This window comes from Aethalodelphis obliquidens, unplaced genomic scaffold (genome assembly GCF_003676395.1).
Source record: "Aethalodelphis obliquidens isolate GAN/ISIS:26980383/991018 unplaced genomic scaffold, ASM367639v1 scaffold49, whole genome shotgun sequence".
Taxonomy (NCBI): Eukaryota; Metazoa; Chordata; class Mammalia; order Artiodactyla; family Delphinidae; genus Aethalodelphis; species Aethalodelphis obliquidens.
Window position 1 is genome coordinate 11,337 of NW_020837993.1, and position 5,373 is coordinate 16,709.

Below are 5,373 nucleotides of genomic sequence, written 5' to 3' on the forward strand. Positions count from 1 at the left end.
GAGCAATATATAAGATTCTTTACTTAATGTATTTATCTGATATACCCAAATATTGAGAAATATAGATTCATTTCATAATGGTCAAGAAAAGAGGAGGAGGAACCTCCATGTCAACAGTATATATAAAATGCAATCAATATTGCATAAGCTCCAGCTTAAGCTTAGCTACGAGGTACTAACTCTTCTCATAAAGAAGCAATAGTTCTCCATCACTTGAAGCACACTGAGGACTCAGACATCTGGACACTGAGGGTGTAGTCTCCTTACTCGAATTCTGTACCTGCATCACAGAGCAATGGAATATTCCCAAAGAATTATTAAGGATGAGGTGGGGAGCCGAAATAAAAAAAGATGAATCCATAGTCTGCCCTACCATCTGTTCTGCTGGATATTACCCCCATCTTGGCCCAATATGATCTTCCCACTTTTCTCTGGGCCTCCCTACTTTCCACCTCCATCCTCTCATTATATCTTACCTACACTTGGAAACAACTCTAGTTTTTCCACTGATCTTTATCAACAAGCAATCCAAAGAGCAACTGTGTATATAACTCCTTAGAAACCTCAGGTCTGACTCAGGAATACATGACCTTCGAAATCCGAAGTTTTCCTAATTCCCTTTATTATTTTTTTTTTCTAATTTCCATGTAATTACACTCTCAGGACCTCCACTGTTCTCAGGTTCATCCTCCCAGCAAAATCTGTCAACCTAGACATAGACTTAAGTACCACCCTCTAATTATCTCCTAGGGAATCCAGTCTTTAAAAAAGCCTCAGCAAGCCTTATGGACTTTATTAAAGACTCTTTAAGATAACCCATGGGAGATAGCAGTACACCCACAGAGTAATTTTATTTTTCTTTTTTATAAAGTCTCTTCTGGCCATTGAAGACTCTCAGCTCTTCTTCTTCAACATCTGCAGTGTCTCACCCTTCTGATTACTCTCTGCTCTATCCCAGGGCCACTCCCTTTCCTGATATTACATTCTTTCCCAATTTTGTATGTTAGTAAAATCAAATAACATAAAATATAACATGCTAATGATTATAAAGTGCACCATTCAGTGATATTAAATACATTCATATTATTGGGCAATGAAAATCACCATTTATCTTTCTAATTCTTTTCTACATTTTAAAACTGTAACTCTATATCCTTTAAAGATAACTTTCCCTTTTGGTCCATAACCACATGAAAAGCATCACTACCCTGCCAATTTCTATGGTTTTGACTACACTAAGTATCCCATATAATTGAAATAAGTAGTTGTATAGTTATGACTCACTAAAAGCCACAAAAATGGCATTTTGGTAGCTAAATTTCCTCAAGATTCATCCATGTTGTAGCATATTCCTATATCTTTTCCTTCTTAACACTGAATAATATTGTATTATATGGGTATACCACACTTTGCTTATCCAGGAACTAGTGGATGAACACTTAGGTTGCTTTCATATTTTAGCTACTGTGATTATTACTGCTCTAAACACTGGAGTACAAATATTTCTTTAAGACCCTGATTTCAATTCCTTTGGATATACCTCATAGTAAAATTCCTGGATCATGCAGTAATTCTATTTTTCAATATCTGAAAAATTGCCATAATGTTTTTCAAAGCAGCTGCATCATTCTACATTCCCACTGACATAGCACAATGCTTCCAACTCCCTCACATCCTCACCAATACTTGTTTTCTGCTTGTGTATGTGTGTGTGTTCTTGTGTGTGTATGCATGCACACAAATATATAAACACGCATTTAGTGATATGGAGCATCTATTCAAGTGCTTAGTCATTTGTACATATTTTTGAAGAACCATCGATTCAAGTCTTTTATCCATTTTTGAATCAGTGTGTTTGCTTTTTGTTGAGTTGTAGGAGTTCTCTGTATATTCTGAATAGAAATATCTTGTCAGATAGATGGCTTTCAAATATTTTCTCCCATCTTGTGGGCTGCCATTTTATTCTGTTTACATTTCTTTGATACACATTTTTTAAAATTATGTACTGCAAATTGTTTATTTTTTTGTTAGCTGTACCTTTGTTGTTCCTTCGTTGCATATTGAGGAAAACACTGCCAAATCCAATGTCATGAAGCTCTTGTCCTGTGTCTTCTTCTAAGACTTTTTATTTTATTAGGTCTTATATTTAGTTTCTTGATACGTTTTCATTAATTTGTGCATATGATGTTAGGTAAGGGTCCATCTTCCTTCTTTTGCATGTTGACAACAAGACTTCTCAGCACCATTTGTTGAAAATACTATCCTTTCTACTTTGAAAAGTCGTGGAAACTTGTCAAAAATCATTTGGCCATATATCAGGGTTTATTTCTGGGTGTTCTATTCTATTCTATTCGTCTTGAATAAGGGAGAAAATAGTATAACCTATCCAGGTTGATGAAGAACATAAAGAAAGACCAGGACTGAGAATTAGGAGGGCAATATAAAACAGCAGGGAGTAAAAGACAGTGTGAGAGAAGATCTTGTATTTGCAAGTTCATGGAAATATGATCATGTTAAACCACTAAACGCCTGACTTTGAACAATACAGTAAATGTGCTAGCAAGAAACATAACAGTTACCCATCTCTGGGAAATACAGTATGGGCATAAAGATAAACTACACACAAATATATTAAAAAGGGAAGGGTTTTCATGGTGTGAGAATATTGTGGGATTTGAAATACAATTTATTTCTGTTCTACCATTGTCTCTAAAATTTATCAAAGTGTATATACAAGCAATTCCAATTCTGGTAATGTGCTTGACAGGTTTATATATGAACTTCAGCAGACCAGTAAATATACATTCATAGTAGGACTGTTCCCTAATCCAAAAAACAAAACACAAAAACTGGAAAGACTAGAGTTCACTTTGTCAACACACATACAGATGCAGTTATGGTTAACGGTCCAAAAACAGAAGGTGAGCATGGGTGCAAGAGGTTAATCCCCAGGCTGGGGTGGGGTGCAGAGTTTGAGGGTAACACAGGTAGAAAAGGCTTTTGTCCTATCCTTGATTTGTGAGGTATGGAAATTCACAGGTCACTACCTTCATTTCAAAATGAATGTATGCACTATTCAATTTTTTAAAACAGAAGAAGTAAACATGAGTGATAATAAATTTCAAACTGTCGCTAATCAAATAAGATACTAAGAAAAATTAAATAATATGATTTAAGAATCAAGTGGAGAGATTGTCCAAGACGGTAGCATTCAAAGACCCAGAGCTTGATGCCTCTCATGGGCACACCAAAGTCACAACTGTTTACAGAACAGCAATTGATGAAAAAGGCCGGGACCTACCATAAAAGATGTTTTACAGCTAAAGACATAAGGAAGGCACCTCGGCAAGACAGGAAGGAAGGGCAAAATCTCAATAGAGTCAAGACCCATAGCACCAGGTGGGTGGCCCACAAATGGGAGAATAATTACAGTTTCTGAGGTGCTCCCAGGTAGCAAGGGGTATGAACCCAACATCAGGCTCCCAAGCCCAGGGATCCCGTGCTGGAAAGAAGAGTTCCTAGAAAGTTGGGCTTTGAAGACCAGTAGTGCTTATTTTCCAGAGAGCCAGAGGGTTGTGGGAAGTAGAGATTCCACCTTAAAAGATGCTCACAGGGCTTCCCTGGTGGCGCAGTGGTTGAGAGTCCACCTGCCGATGCAGGGGACGCGGGTTCGTGCCCCGGTCTGGGAAGGTCCCACATGCCGCGAAGCGGCTGGGCCTGTGAGCCATGGCCGCTGAGCCTGCGCGTCTGGAGCCTGTGCTCCGCAACGGGAGAGGCCACAACGGTGAGAGGCCTGCGTATCGCAAAAAAAAAAAAAAAAAAGATGCTCACAAAATCCCACATGACCCAAGAATCAGAACAGAAGCAGTCATTTGAAAGGATTCTGTGTCACACCTACCTCCTGATCTTGGAGAGTCTCCCAGAGAGGCAAGGAGGCAACTACAGCACAGCCTCAGGGACATAGACACTGGCAGCAGCCATTTGGGGGAGCTCCTTCTACCACGTGGCCACAGGTACCAGCAAGCATAATTTCAGAATCCTCCCTCTATCTTTTTAGCGTCAGGACCTAGTCCTACCCATTTCCACCAGGCTATAGACACAAGTACTAGGATGCTGCAGGCCAAGCAACTAACTGAGCAGGGGCATAGCCCCATCCACCAGCAAACAGGCTGCCTTCAGACCCTCTCAATGCACACCTGCCCCTGTTCATGGGCCCAGCCACCAAAAGCCCCGGGACCAGCCTCCACACCTCAGTGGACAGGCACCAGCCCCAGAGTCCCTGGCCCCTCTGACAAGTGAGCCTGCTCTGGCCTTGGAATCAGCCTAACTGTCGGCAGGTGATTACTGCACAGGGACTGGATGGAGCTTGGACCTACCCAACAGCAAACCTGCTCTAGCAGTGGGATCAGCCTCATACACCAGCAGGCACACACCAGCTCCAGGAATACCACAGCCCAGCTGCCTGTGTGACCAGAACACTCACTTGCAGGCCAGAAGCAGCCATAGACTCAGCTGGGTCCTGACCCTGCCCATCAGAATGCCAACACAAGATTAGGGATACCCCAGACCCTGCAGATAGCTGTGTCAGGAACAGTGATCCAACACCAACTCTGCGACTCCTGGGCTCTGCAGCCAGAACTCAGGACCTGTGTCTTCCTCCCAGTAGCCAGCATAGCCCCAGAACCAGTGACTGCGCAGTAGCCCTGATATCACCTGGACTGCAATTCTACCCATAAGTAAACCAGCACTAGGTTTGGTGTCCCCGAGAGTTGTGCAGCCAGCTGCCTTATGATTTAGCCTCACCAAGCAGCACAGACAGCCTCCATACTAGGCAGAGCCTGGCAAACAAGCACTCGGAGGGCAGCCAAGCCTACCAGACTACCCACAGTAGTCAGCCCACCACAACAGAAGAGCCCAAGCAGCCCACATAGGGGGTACACCTAGAACATATAGCTCTGGTGACCAGGGGACAGTGGGCTGCTGGGACACATAGGACCCCTCCTACAAAAGGCCACTTCTCCAAGGTCAGGAAATGTAACGAGCCTACTACATACATAGCAATAAAAACAGCAAGTTAAGAAAAATGAGGTGACACAGAAACACGATCCAAATGAAGGAACAAGATAAGAACTCAGAAGAAGATCTAAGTGAAGTGGAGATAGCCCATCTCCTCAACAAAGAGTTCAAGGTAATGACTATAAAGATGATCAAAGAACTCAGGAGAAGAATCGACGACCAGAGCAAGAAGTTAGAATGTTTGAAAAAAGAGTTAGACCATTAAAGCACAACAAAACAGAGATGAGGAATACAATAACTGAAATGAAAAATACACTAAAAGGAAACTACCGTAGACTAAATGATACAGAGGAATGA